This window comes from Gouania willdenowi, chromosome 11, assembly GCF_900634775.1.
Source record: "Gouania willdenowi chromosome 11, fGouWil2.1, whole genome shotgun sequence".
NCBI classification, from domain to species: domain Eukaryota; kingdom Metazoa; phylum Chordata; class Actinopteri; order Blenniiformes; family Gobiesocidae; genus Gouania; species Gouania willdenowi.
This window is the reverse complement of record NC_041054.1, coordinates 9429923-9445573: the sequence shown is the minus strand read 5'-3', so window position 1 is coordinate 9445573 and position 15651 is coordinate 9429923. Positions and strand designations below refer to the sequence as shown.

General features: G+C 36.7%; 1 protein-coding gene across 1 annotated transcript in view; it reads right to left on the bottom strand.

The window, feature by feature from the left end:
• The window catches only part of csmd3b (CUB and Sushi multiple domains 3b), a 434915-nt gene that overhangs the window by 392587 nt on the left and 26677 nt on the right, over positions 1–15651 (bottom strand).

The window sequence follows — 15651 nt, the reverse complement described above, 5'->3', positions numbered from 1 at the left end:
ATTAGCCTCAAGCCCCAAACAAAGCACACCTGGTGAGAGGAACATACGCGTGAATGAGGGGAAGAAAAGACTAAAAATGATAAGGAAATGCAAAAAATTAAAGGGCTAGAAAATTTAGGACAGAAAGAGGAGGGAGGCAGAAAGTCACACACACACACACACACACGCACGCACACACGCACACACAGGTGTGGATTTTCACACATTAGCCTGAAGCTCGGCATAGCTACACCTGGCAAGGAGCAGCAAAAGAGGCAATGGATGTGAGCTTGCCTGTGAATTGAGGTCATGCAGAGAGAGACACAGGTAATGACGATTCAAGGCAGAACAAGGGGGGGGGGGACTAGTGCAGCAGGGTGATAAGAAATAAAGTTAAAGGCTTTTCAAAATAGATTTCAACCAAAGAAAAATCACATCAAAAGTGATCACATTCAAAACCATTTTCAAAAAAAACCTGCAGTACATAAATAACTTCACATCTGGAAAAAAAAAAAAAAAAAACAGCAACCATTGAACGCTCAGACAGGTTTAGCATGCATCCGCACTGACAAAAGCAGGATCAAAGTTTGCATAAGCATGGGGGAGGTGTAAAAGAGCAGAGTGTCAGAAAAGGAACAATCCATCTCTAAATGCAGCATGAAGAGGTGCTAGAGTTATGAAAAACATCAGCATCCTGTTCAACATAAACTTAAACTACTTCAAACCACTCTCAATGCGTAAATCACAGAAGGTAGTGTCTACAGCAGTGGTTCCCAATCTGGGGTACGTGTAACCCTAGGACAGGGATGAGCAACTCTATCACAGCTGGGGCCACAAAAATGTGACTTATCTGATGTGAGGGCCACAACATCAACATTTATGTCAGCATTTGAATAATAATTTATCTAAGCGATATGTCTTTCTGTCTTTGTCATTTTCTTCATTTATGTTGTCGATTTGTGTGTTTTTGGGGTAAATTTCTGGGGTTTTGTTGTTTCTGTATTTTCCTGTCATTTTGTGTAATTTTGTTGACAGATTGTGTGTCTTTGCAGCTAATGTATAATGTGTTGTTGTTTTTTAGACCACATGTGGCCCCCGGGCCGCCCGTTGCCTATGTCTGCCCTAGGGGTACTTGAACACCTAGAGGTACACAAAAACATTTGTCAGTTTTTTTTAAACATTCTAGATTTATTTATTTATTTTTACATGCACACAGGCTTTTTTTTCTCCAAAAGGTGAAGTTAAAATTTTAAAACAAGCAAAACATCAGCAATAAATGAATAAAAAAGGCCTAATGTCAAGGTTAATGTTGGACAAGACACAGGAAAGAGTTTAGACGAGCCTGCAGACACAGGTAAATAATGTATAACATGAGCTAAGGGGTACTTGCGATATGAAATAAAGGCTAAGGGTTACATGGGGCAATGCATTTTGGGAAACACTGGTCTACAGGGTCTGGCACTTACAGAGCAACATGGAATTCACTCATTCTCTCTAAGTGTGTATTAATACTAGGGATTTCCGGATACAACTTTTTCATTTCCGATACAATTCCGATATTGCAGCCTGGAGTATTGGCCGATACCAATACAGATCCGATACGATATCAGCACGAATCATCCATACTTTTATTACTTATTTTGTAGTGTGGAATGTTAGAAAAGTCTTGATCAAGTGATATCACTCAAACAGAGAACAATAGTCAGCAACAGTAGGTATGAGGAAAAACTGACCCATTTATTATTAACCAATTGTTTACATAAATTCTAACCTGCAACATAAAATCAACACTATTCTACAATTGAATAAATAATATAATATATATTGGAGATTTTAGATGCAGTCCGATTAAATCCGATATTTGTTTTCTGGCTGAAATCAGACCGACATCCGATATCAATATTGGATCGGGGCATCGCTAATTAATACATACACGCACATATAAATACTGTATATGTATATCTGTGCATGCGTCATGAAAGTTGTGCTTCACCAGGCACAATCTTGACCCCCTTCTTTTTTTATTTTCCCCACAATCAAGAGACATTGATACCATTTGGAAAAAAAAAAAAAAAATCTTAATGAAAAAAAACATCTCAGCGGAAAAGCTGTGAATTAGTGTTAGCATGACGAGCACAGCGCTGTTGTTATCAAACGTTTAGCCTGCAGCGACTCAGTTTTTTTGTGTGCGTGTTGAGCCACTGGAGACTTGAAGCAGAAAACAGATTGAACATGTTCTCTCTGTTTTCCTCTCCAATAACATGTTGCCCAGCACCTTGGTACAACTTCTTTTTTTTTTTCTTAATTCAAAAAACATCTTTTAATATGATGAATCAAAACATTTCCCCTGTTGTCCCCCCATTTTTTAATCTACTGTATTGTTCTTGACTTTTTTTTACTCCATATTATACACCACACTAGTTTTGCTATTAGATTTATATTGTCACACATGCAAAAGCAAAACAATATTACCTTTTTGATTCAGTTTTAGTCTTAGTCTTTTCACTGAAATGCAACTTAGTTTTAGTCAAAATTTAGTCATCAGGGCTGTTTCAATTATATATTCTAGTTTTTGTTAACAAAATCAGATTTAAACATTATAGTTATGTTTTTATTAGTCGACAAAAAAAAAATCTATATAATTGTATATATTTTTTGTTCACATGTATTTTGAAAAAAAAAAAAACATTAGTGGAGTGTAAACAACACTGAATTTTGTCATACATTTAGACGTTTAAGAAGCAAGCAAGAATTTAGATTATAGTCATCAGGACTGTTTCAATTATACTGTATATTCTAGTTTTAGTTAACTAAATGAGATATACATGTTGCAGATATAGTCAACATTATAGTTTGGTTATTTATAAGTTGACGGGGGAAAAAAAAATCAACATAACTGCATATATTTTGACGAAAACTACCACGAAAATGTTTAGTCAACAAAATTAACACTGTAAATGATGTAGTTTAAAATGACGAGTTCCACTTGCACTGGGGATAAGCTAAGTCAGTGCTTTTTAACAAAATGGAACTGAAATGGTACAATTTATTTAAAAATGCACCATGTTCAAAATTCACATTTGCAAACACAAATTTATTCAGACACTAGGGGATGGGTGTGTGTGTGTGTGTGTGTGTGTGTGTGCCCATCACTTTTGGTCATGCTTTTCTGTAAAACATGTGTCTGTTGGATTGTGCATCACAACAAGCGGGTTGAGCCAAAATGAGAAACTGCATAAACTGCATGAGGTCAGCAAGTTTGACTGAGAGAGTCGTATCCTTTGTCTCTGTCCCAGAGTCACACACACGCATACCTAAATGCACGCAGCCATGCAAATAATAAGAAGGCAGCACTTTTTATACCTTCAAGATATATAAAAAAAAGGGCATGAGAGAGAGAGAGAGAGAGAGAGAGAGAGAGAGAGAGAGAGAGAGAGAGAGCGAGAGAGAGAGAGAGAGAGAGAGAGAGAGAGAGAGAGAGAGAGAGCGAGAGCGAGAGAGAGAGAGAGAGAGAGCTAATATGACAGAGGTATTGTGGGAGACACGGGGTTGGATGAATATTTTTATTTAATCTTGTTTATCCTTTCTTCTCAGATGAACGAAGGCAGACAGAGACACTTATAAATACTGACCTCTGATCTTACAAATCTTAATTAGAACAAAACTGAATTATTACTATTGATTTAAATAACATATTATAGCTTCATAGACTACTTATTAGGAGATTAAGAATCTGTCTTTCAAGAGAAGCAGTTAAGTTTAGGTTTAAGAAACTTACTCAAGATTCGAGCCATGACCACCGATTCAATTGTAGCCTCAACTATTTTGATTTGATTTATCAATGAGCCTGTTTGGTTGTGAAATAAATCCTGTGTGGAAATACTTAAAGGTTAGCAAGAAATGTGCACTGAAAATAGGCTTCAGTACATGGTATTAGCACGTAACAAATTTGAGTATCTGTATTTGTTCTCATTCTGGACAAAGTTGGTTTATGAGATTCTTAATTTATGTGTTAACATTCACGCTAAGACTGCATTTTTTTTTTAGTCATCTATCTATAAAGCAAGGAATCTCTGTCTGTCTGTCTGTCTGTTCTCAAACATCTCAGCGAATCAGGCTCAGATTGACCTGAGACTTTCAACATGGCTGCTGCTTGGGACAAAGGTGCGCAACGTCGGAATTGTTTGGACTGCAACGATACTGTTAATGAATTATTTCATAAAATTATCTTAAATGCAGCTTTGCAGAACAGCTCAATGTTGACTGGTAGTCATTTGTGACAGGTAGTTATGGTAACTCAGGATAAGTTGAAAGAGGTGTAGAATCTACAGGAGTGACTGCACAAAGGGCTTTTAAAAATGACTAAAGTGGGACTAATATCCTAAAAAAACACCCTGTAAATATTGACCAGCAGGTGTCCTCAGTGAGCAACATTTGTAACTAAGGTGATTAATAATAATAATAAAATAAAAATAGGCTTTCACTATATACAGTATATGTAGCCTATAATTACAGTGCTAAATGCAAAAATCTACTTCATGTAATTTTTTGTTCACTATATTCAAACCTCTGCATAACTGTAGGCTACCACCCAACCCCATCTTATGGGAATTGATAGGTTTCTATTAATGTCATTGTGCCAATAACTGCTTTGTCATGCCGGAGTCCTCTGCAACAGATAGATTGCCCTTTTATTTTTGCCTAATGCCACAGCTGTGTTGCATAAAATCAGCAAGGTAAGCCTGTGCGGGACAAGATGTAGTGCACAGATACAGAATAAATTATCCGGTTTCTTTTCAAAATAAAATACTCCATATTTCCATTCATTTTCCAACCCACTTGCTCCTTTTCAGGGTGGTGGGAGTCTGCTGGTGCCTATCTCCAGCTTTCTTCATGCGCTAGGCGGGGGTACAACCTGGACAGGGTGGCAGTCGATCATATTGTTACAGACTAGTCATGCATCATGTGGCAATCCAGTGTTAGTTCATGGGTTTCGTGCTGCTTTGAATCATTTTTATTCGTACGGTTACCAAAGTAAGTAACGTCTTGCGGTTAGGTTTAGAGTTAGATTTAGTCTTAGTCACGCAACCTAAACTGGCCAATGACTAACCTATCACGTGACCTAAACTGGCCAAATAGGGGCGATATCCACTGCCTAGAAAAAATTGGTTCCAGAAGCACAAAAAATATGAAAAAAATTCCCTTTGAGACTGGGCAGGCAATTGACAACAAAATAACTGGTCAGGACACCAAATCCATCCATATCGCTGTGGGTGTGCTCACTTTGCACCTCAACGTAGGCTAATTAGGGTTTTGCAAACAGATTTTTATGAACAGGTTTTAGTTTACTTAATTTGTTCAGTCTTTGTACAACATGTTAATGGTTGTAGTTTTATTTTTCAAACTCTTACAAAATTATGAACATTGGTGATGATTTATTTGGCAGTATTGCAAGTTGTTGTTTTTTGTTTGTCGTCGCAAATCTTCAAAAATCCTTCAGCGTTCAGAAAATTATGCCAAACCGAGCCTGTCGCTTTTAAATCAGCATCACACACGGCGTTTGAAAGCCAGCTCAGCCAACACAACACAAACGCATTTTTAATTGCATTTAAACAAAGCAAACATTTGTACGACTTTGATACCGAATTCAGTGCATGATGAGCTCTGCACACAACACAGAGATTAGCCCTAAAACCATTGAAACAATTCAGAATGTGTTCAAATCATTTCTCCCACTGGACCCAATCAATACATGTCCACAACTTTTTCTAATTAAATCAAGCATGGCAGACAGCTGTTATTCCCCGTGATACTTTTGAGCTTTTATTTGGAGAAAAAAAACATGTTTACTTCCAAAGTGTAGATTTTCTTTTCTTTTTTTTTTTTTTTTTTTTTAACTATGCCTTAAGGAGAAGTGGGTAGCATTTTCAAGTTAATTCAAATGTCGACACCCACCTTCCAGTCCAAAAACTCCTTTTCTTTCAAACTTTTAAAATCAGGCTGGCTTTTCTAACCTTGAGGCCACCAGTGCATGTTTTACCACAAACCTTCAGGCTGCCAAGCTTGTACTTGCAAGCTCAATAAAGCCCATTTTACACGTACCATTATTGTAAATTGTGCTAGCATCTTGAGAGTCATCCTGGACATTGCACAGCATGGCTGACATACTTTCACAGTCTGCTAGTCCTCATAACAGTTGTGTTAAATAGCTGTCTGAAATGTGCTTTGCACCGTTAGTCACATTGTCACATCAGGTCGGGATGACTCAGTTGAGGCTTAGTTTATTACAAAAGAAAAAAATGGAAATATGAAAGGGACTGTTTATTAGTTACACAAGCTTTAGAACGTGACCAAACAGAGTTGGAAGCTGAGAGCAGAGTTGTTAGTGTTACCTAATTCAGTTAAGAAGTGAAGCACACTTTGGAAAAGACATGACAAACTTAAATCTACTATTAATTTCTATATTTCATTGAAAAGTTGTTCCCATTCACTACTGACGGCGTTGTGCCAACAAAATCACTGCCAAAGTGACATTTCTTGTGTTTTCTGGTGATTTAAAACCAAAACAAAACATTTTCGAATGTTGGTAGTTTAGTTTTTAATGGAAAAACATGATTACCACCGAAATCAGAGTAAACTATTACGTAAATTATTAGATTACGGGGAAAACAATAAAAAAGCATAAACACATTTTTTTGTCGAGAAACAAAAGAAAAAGTACAAGAATCAAGTAAAAACTCTTCTAAAAGAAACTTTTCTGCTTCTTTGCATTCTTCACGAGACTTCATATCCCACAATGCAATGCGCACGGCCAGCAATGCAAGTCCCACGACCATTCGTCAACAACCCAATTGTTGATAGTGGAAACAATAAACATTTGAACAGCGACTACTTTTGTTTGTTAGCAAAATATCTTCATTGTATTTTTTTTATTTACTTTTTTTAATCTTCATTGTATTAATCTATGAGGTGTACATGTCTTTATCTGCCAAAAACAAAAAAACTAAAGAGAGTGTCATATTGAATTAGGCCAGTGTTAAGATTTTGACCAGTGAAAGTTACTGGCAAACATGCATTTTTAAAAAAACATCTTATACAGTAGCTCTTGTTTTGGCATATGTGACATTGGTAGATATTGTGTGATCTGAAATTAGTCGTAGTGTTTGAATGTTTTATAAAAGCTTTGAAAGCAGTGCTTCTCAAAGTGTGTGACGCGACAAACGGGAGGAACGTTTCACATTCATGCCAATCTTCTTAAAGTTCTAGCAACATGATAAAACAAGTTAATTTTAATGGACAATAGAGTACCCAATGATAATTTTGATATACGACATGTATGGTCAGTATAAGATGAAATATTTAAATTTTGCTTTGAAACCTTGTGTTTGCAACGTCTCTCTATCTGTGTGTACGCCACACACTCACACGAACATGGATGACATTAACACTGATTCATTTCATTCTGCTCATGAATTTCCACCTTTATTTGCGTGGGAGGGTTGACGTGTACTTTCTATGTAGGTTTTCATGCGAGTGTACGGCTCAGAGTCACGCCTTATCTCACGACATCTTAGACTCAACCACTGCTTTTGACAAAAACAGTAATTATATTAAGTTATGCCAAAACTGAATCCTTAAACAAAAAACAAGTTGTCCTGAAAACTACTGACTGAAGACTGCTATCTTGCTACGTGTACAACACAGCACTGTTTTCTGCATTAGTAAAAGCAACTAGTGTTACTTTTTTTCTAAACGTCAATTCTGGAAAATAAACATCATTCTGGCATCTTGAATGTAACACAAATAAAACAGCACAGAGAATGCGTATGTGTTGAAAGACTTGTGCCTTGTGGTTAAGGATGTCTGGCTTGTAATTGGAAGGTTGCCGGTTCGAGACTCACCCGGGCCACCACTGTGGGATGTTGAGCAAGTCCCTTAACCCACTGCTACCCCTCAGGGAAAATTGGTTAAATGCAGAGAAATAATTTCACTGCGGTGGTTAACAGCTTTATTTGATATACAACAATGTTGGTTTGCTGGATGCAGAAGTAGCTTCAAGAGGCTATATGGGCTGCCAGCCTACAAGTGTACACACATAGGGAACGTGTGCTGGGTTTAGACTATCACGACACGATAGGTTTTGGTTTTACCCTACTGATAATGTGCTCGTACATAAGTGATCTTGCAACAGGCTCAATAAGAAGAAAACTGAGGAGTGTACAAAAAACCCCTTCATATGCTTAAAGAACTTATGTAATGTAAGGAAGCTAAATTAGGATACGTTTAAAACAGACAGCTAGGTCGTCCGAGGAGGTGGGACTTCAAGTGCCATCTTATGAAAAACACAGTTAATGTAAAGACGTGAGGAGGTTTAAAAGGGGTGAGCAAAGCAATCAATAATAATGTGAGTGGTTGGAATAGCCATTAAAAAGAAATAGTGTTGAATATTGCCAAAAAACAATTCAGCAATGGCACCTAACACCGCTTTTTGTATTTCTGTGCTAATTTGTTCAGAGGACATCTTCTACATGTGTCTTTATTTGATTTTTTTTAAAAATTGCAATTCACTTTCAAAAAATAAAATATTTAATTTTGGATCCCTTATGGATCCTAATCTACCAGAGGCCAGGCCTCAACCTTTCTGCACGTGCATCGTGAAACAAAACAAGGTCGCATCCGTGCACAGTTCCGCATTCACTCTCAAAAACACAAAGTTAATATTATGTACATGTCATATACATTCATGTGTATGTATGCATACTGTATGTGTGTACGTAATGTATATATGTTTGATGTGAATGTATAAACTGTATATACAAAACTTGTGCAGACTATATATTGAATGTATGTTGTGAAAATAGTAATATAAGTTAAATATTTTTTGTCTGTGATATTATGTAGAGAACCTTGTTTTGTTTTGTTATGATGGGGTAGGTACGTATAAGCTTTGCTTCAACCTTTCGGCTTAAGAATTGGACACCCGAGTGTTTGTTCTGTACTTTTTTTTTTTTTTGTGAAGACCGCCAAAATAAAATTCAAATTCAAATTCAAGTCAAAGCCTATTGGCTGGGTGCACTCGGCGATCGTTTCCATCTGTAAAGGGGTCTATAGGACGAAAGGCGGGACTTATATACATTAATGTATATTAATGGCCACCGGCAGTAGACCATAGTAAATGACTAGTTATGTATTTTTTTTCGCATTTCAAAAGAATCACACATAAACGTAGATTTCTCAGAAGCAAGGTTAAAACCTTATCTCCATTGTCAATCCACAGAAAGGGAATAGCAGTTACTTTTTGATTACAACTTTCCTTTTCACAAGCTTGTAAACAGTTCCCATTCAGCCACCAGTGAACAAAGTGCGGTACACAGACAAATATTGTCTGAAATCAAGCTGTGCGAGATCTGGTGCCTTGGGCATTTCAATAACAGGCTCGTGGAGAATTTACATTTTGAACTGGAGCACAAAACTGGAATTTGTGCAATATCGTATCAGAGTCGGTAAAACACTCGTGGACATTGCAAGAAAGAAGACGAGTCAGAAGATTCACGACTGAGGGCTGTGCTTGTTTTTCAACCTTTACATTCTATAACAAACATCTCTACCCCATCAATGATTATTGTGGATAAAACTATTATTCAAGTCAACTAGCAGACTGCAAAGTGTACTTAAGTGTCCTTCGCTCCTTTGCACCCATAAAAAAGAGCCTGTAGCTCTGGAGCGGAACGGCATAATCCAACAATAATGAAGACTGGTAATTAGCGCGCTGTTGTGCACGTCTGTGTGTGGATGTCTCTTTGTGTGTCTGTGTGTTGATGTGAGCTCATCAAGAGGCGGGTGGTATGATTCCAGTTGTCAGGGGGTAAGTGAGTGTGAATCAACCCCGCTGACATCAAATACTCACACACACACACACACACAAAATTCAGTGCACATACACACACACAACATGGCACAAACTGTACACACTTTTAATTTTGTTGGGAAGTTATGCAGTGAGTGAGTGAGTGAGTGAGTGAGTGAGTGAGTGAGTGAGCGAGTGAGCGAGTGAGTTTTGCTGAGTCATGCGGCCCATTTAATCTACTCCTCTTTGGAAAACAGCTGCTGTGACATTGTAACCTTGACTGAACTTTATTGGCTGGCAGAATCATTTAGAGACGCACAAGTAACCAATGAGATGTGACGGATGAATGAACTTCTTGTGATAAATCTAAATGGAGACTGCAACATTCAGCGTGAAGAAGAAGAAAAAAAAGATTGGCAATAGAGAATTTGTGGGGTTGCATTCCGAGTTGCATATATACTTTTTGATACTCTGTTAAATGGTCCACTACAATTAGCTACTGGAAATGTCGTTTTATAGTTGAAAAAATGTCTGTTTTAATGATACTGAATTATTCTAATTGAGCAAATGTCATATTTTTGTAAAATAGTAAAATGTGGACAGGCTAAATGTGTTCCATTAATGGATAAATGTCTGATTAAACCAAAGATAATTACTTTAGACATAGCAATATTGAAAAATAAATTACAATAGATTTTTTAATTTTTTTTTTGAGAAAAGTTAAATTACCTTTGCTTCTTCACTGGTGGGGTAGGATTAATCAATTCCAGACCACACATCGCACATCACTCTGTAATTGTTCTCCATTTTCTTGCAAAAGAAAATCTGTGTTATTAAATCTATCTCAGTGCAACTTTTGATCAATTGAAAAAACAGAGAGATTTACAGCATTACACCTCTCATCACCTTTACCCTTGAAACATCGAATCACTTCTTTTTCTCATTTCTCAAAATTTGTATTTCCTTTGTTTGTGTTTTTTGTTTGTTTTTTAAATGTTTGTGACTTAACACTAGTGTATTTTTAATAATGTATGAAGCAGTAACAGCTGCTTTGTGATTTTCAAGTTCATTGACCAATTAAATTCAACTTGCGTAAATTAAAACAATAGTCAATAGCAATTTCAAGGAGGACCCATATGCAAAGGGAGAAGTAGCACAGCAAAAGCTACAACATTTGAATAAAAACTAATAATCTCAAGACAACGTACAAAATCAACAAAGTCTGTAAAAAAATGCTAACAGTGAGAATGTAACAAGACCATTAGATAATTGGAACATAAGGAGCAATTAGAAATATGAGGAAGGAAAATCCAAGGAATCGAAGACAACCCACACACCTTACATAGTGAGGGTAATCAGTGAATGAGAAACACCTGGGTGGAAACAAGAGGGACTTGTCAATATCTCTGCACCTACTCACCAACAAGACAAGGGGGCAATACACAAGAAAGGTCTATCAACAGAAAACATTTCACTTCCAAACTGAAACATAAACCAAATCCACATAAAAAAAAAGGCAGTTGCTAACCAAACGATTGCCGTATCAATATACCAACATTATATCCTTACGCCGCGCCCCTATTTGGCCAGGTTAGGTCACGTGATAGGTCAGTCATTGGCCAGTTTAGGTCGAGTGGCTAAAACTAAACCTTACGCTAAACCGAACCCTAAAAACATTGCGATATTGGGATATAATCTAACCCTAACCCAAAGATGCTACGTACGTGTACTTTGGTAACCGTAACAATAGCACCGGGGGTTGTCCGTACAGCAACCGTACAAATAGACGCTTTCTAAAAAAAAAAGCACACAACAAAATATGAAACAAAAAACAAAAAGGCAAACAAACTCACAATTGCCAGCTTGTGACAGTTAGCGTACATATTGTATAACATACTGAGAGTACATACAAATGTATGTCAAAGGCATTAATGGCATTCAATAAATAAATACAACAAATTACCGAGAGTAATCGCAGACCTTTTGACCAACTAACTATAATTGGGATGTTCTTACAACTATCAGTTTTTTGGATCTTGCAGGCAAACAGAATTAAAAAATCATTCATAAAAAAAAACATTTTATTATCATTCATAAAAAATATTCCATCATATAGTTTTAATGTGAAGGCAACAATACAATCATTATGTACGAAAGACCATTTGAAGAAATTATTCATTTTGAAGCATTTGGGCACTTACTTTAGTGAAAACAATTAAGCTAATGTCACTACAATGAGATAAAATGTGTTGATAACTGCTTACGTTAATGGTGCTATTTACTTTGACATTTCAAGAACAACTAAACAATCTTACCCTCAGAAGAAGAAGCATTTCTGTAGATGACCTGAAACTGATAGACTTCAGATCATGACTATTATCTTTGTAGACAGAATCTTATTTTTAATGTCTCCACACAAATAGAATGCTCTTTATCAACCCAACCCACAGTGGAATTGAGTTTTTTTGTACCTTGCATGATATGTGAAATTTATCTTGACGTGACTGCTTTCATCCTGTTTTCTGCCGAGTGGTAAAAAGATCTGTAGGATCTGACTTTATATCCGTAGAGGATTCATTTCTAACTGGTATAAGTATTTTTTTTTTTTACTTCAGAGTAATCTAATCAAGGAAGATTAGAAATATAGACGGAGGTTCATAAAGTTATCGGACTTGATATGACATTATTATAGCGAGAAGAAAGTTACGCTTTGCCAACTCAGGTGGCAAAGCAGGTGTGAAAAATAGATTATTTTTACATATTGGCAATGAATCTTTCTTTGGGGAAACAACGCCTTATTAAAGATGCAATAAAGTTATTCACAGCTGGCAAGGGAAAAGGGGCATAGTGAACTGGGAACGAAGGATCATAAAAGGGCCACAAGTGTAGAGGGAAAGACTAAGTCATCGTATGGAAAAAAAGAGAGAGATTGGCAGACAGTGATTAGAACCGAGCTCGACAGAGACACACAAAAACAAGAAGGTTGCAGTGAATGAAGTCAGAACATAGGAACATAGAAAAAGGAATGAAAAAAGTAAAAGGCACAAAAAAACAGAGAGACACAGAGGAAACAACAGAGGCTCTTATCAGTGTACTGCAGGAGGCATGAGATGTAACCGGGGGAATCTGAGCGTTATTGAAGTGACTTTGGTCAAGTTGAAAACTGCAAAGTCCAGTCCGCCATTAGAAACAGCCAAAAAACAGGGACTTATAGAGAAGTGGTTCCTAAACTTCTCTCAGTCCCATACCCCTTCCAAAATTAGAACCTGAAGCCATGTACCCCCTACTCCTGCACACGTAAAAAAACATAATAATGTCAATGTAGCCCAATAGTGAAATTTGTCCCTAATATTTACCTATCCTAATGTGGAATTATATATAATAAAAAAAAATTATCTTATTCAGAATGATCACATTATTCAATTAATTAGCCTATTGGCATTTTAAGTGATGAACCATCTCTTTTTTTGGAATATAAATCTACCAAACCTTTGTTGATTGAACATATAACAGTAATACAACATATTCATTACCCTGAAAGTGTGAAATACAACTTGCTACAACTTGAATGAGAAGGGTGAGGTTGAGAGGATGCACAGGGCTCTGCAATGTTTGGCTGATTTTCACATTTGCACTTTTTTGATGAAATTGTTTCTCTGCGTGAGAGGGCTCTGCATGTGTCATTTGTGGCAATGCATGGAGGCTCCTGACTGCTAGTTTCTAACGTCGCGCTGTTTTAAATTTCTATTCACGTACCCTCTATGACCCCTGAGGGTACCCGTACCCCACTTTGGGAATGTAGGCTGTAGAATGTATGTGGCTGAGTCAAGGTGCGTGCACTATTGAAATAATTTTAAAATCATTTGAATGTATTTACAGCTATTTGGAAGTAGAAAGTAAAGTATTTTTAAAGTCATCCATTTTTGTCCAACTACTGGAAACTTAATGGATCAGTCATATGTTACCAGTTTACAAATCATTTACCGTATCATATATGTCATTAAAGCTATTTTAATCATGTTTTGTTCCTCCTCTCTTATTTATTCAGTTATGTCTTTTTGTGTGCTTCCTGTTTCCCTTCACACATACCATTTCCTTAATTCATTATTAGCTGTTGTTGCAGACCTTTATCGCCATTTGACATTTATCAAGGTTATCTCTTCTTTTTGGTAAAATGGCAGTGGGAAATGGGGGATTGTAAAGCACATTATGCAACAATGTGAATAAAATATAGTAGAAGCTCTGGTAGTCCCATAATACCTTTGTTTATTAGGTTATTTTTTAATCTAATAGCAAAAATCATGGGTTTTATACTTGTCCTGATTAATAATTGGGGTATTTGCCATTGGCGCTTACAGAAAAACTGTCCAAAATATAAATCTTATCCAAAAGTGTTGGTATATCTTAGTTTTTGCTGTAATTATTTTGTGATGAACAGAGCCTCAAGCATCTTCTAGATACTGGATAACACAAAATCAGGGAAATCTCTGTTCGTCCAATAGATGATAACAAGATGATAACACCTGTAACAAAATTATACTGAGAGACATCGACTTACATCAAATCAAACAATTGTATTAAAATAATATTAAAAGAGGGATACACTGATTTAAATTACATGGGTAGTGCAATAAACTTATTAAAGTGCAAATGGCGGAGTATACAGATCTAAAATGTATTGCAGACAACGACTGTAAGTCGAAGGCTTATTAAAATGTCAGAGAGAAAATACAGGCACTCAGACTCTCATAGTCTCAGGGAACATGTCAACCTGTTATTTCTTCTTTAGAGTTTGCGTTGACAGAGTGACTTTGAAACCATCATAAATGCCTTGTCTCACTGGTTTGATGAAATACACACTGAACTTTGTCTTTTTGTGTTAAGATTGAAAAACATCCCCATTTTCTGTGTCTTATCGGCTGCATTGCTGGGTGAACGTATGCCTTTGTTTACATGCATGGATGTGTTGGTGAACCTAGCATCGGTCAGGGTGGAGGTCTGTGTGTCAGTATATGTTAAATAACAGACCACTTCAAATCCCCAGGTCTAGCGTGCGTGTGTGCGTGTGTGTACTGTGTGTGTGTGTGTGTGTGTGTGTGTGTGTGTGTACTGTGTATATCCCAGGATAATTTGTATTGAAGCTGTTGTCAGATTGACAAAATGTATAACAGCTTTCAAATCTTTAGACGTAAATTGCCACAACACAAATATAAACACAATGTGTGTGTGTGTGTGTGTGTGTGTGTGTGTGTGTGTGTGTGTGTGTGTGTGTGTGTGCGTGCGTGTGTGCGTGTGTGTAAAAATGTAATTGCATTAAGATACACAATACATGTTAAAAAAACATTGTTTTTCTTTAAGTCAATTCCAGATCCATGGTACAGAGTGTGAAGTCATGTAACATTTACTGTATATCTGTGTGTGTGTGTGTGTGTGTGCGTGTGTGCGTGCTTCTAATTGATCATTCTGACAGACAATTACTGACACTTTCATTCACGCCTACGGGCAATTTAAAGACTTCAACTAACTCACAAGTCAAACTCAAGGCCTGGTTCCCAAACAGGGGTACAGGAGCACATTTCAGGGGATACTAGGAAAGACTCAACAATAATTAAAAATAAGAAGGAATTGTTGCTAGTTGCTTTTTAGGCTTCTTTTGTTTTTTGTTTTTTTTTACAAATTCACCACAAACAAAAGAGTAAAATTGCTCAATAAAATACGATACTTTCTTGTAATTCATTGAAACAGGATTATTTTATACTGTAGAGCAGGCAAGTACGGGGGGCTGAGCACCTGGCCCTTTGTCCCCTTGATGCCCAAAGTGCCCT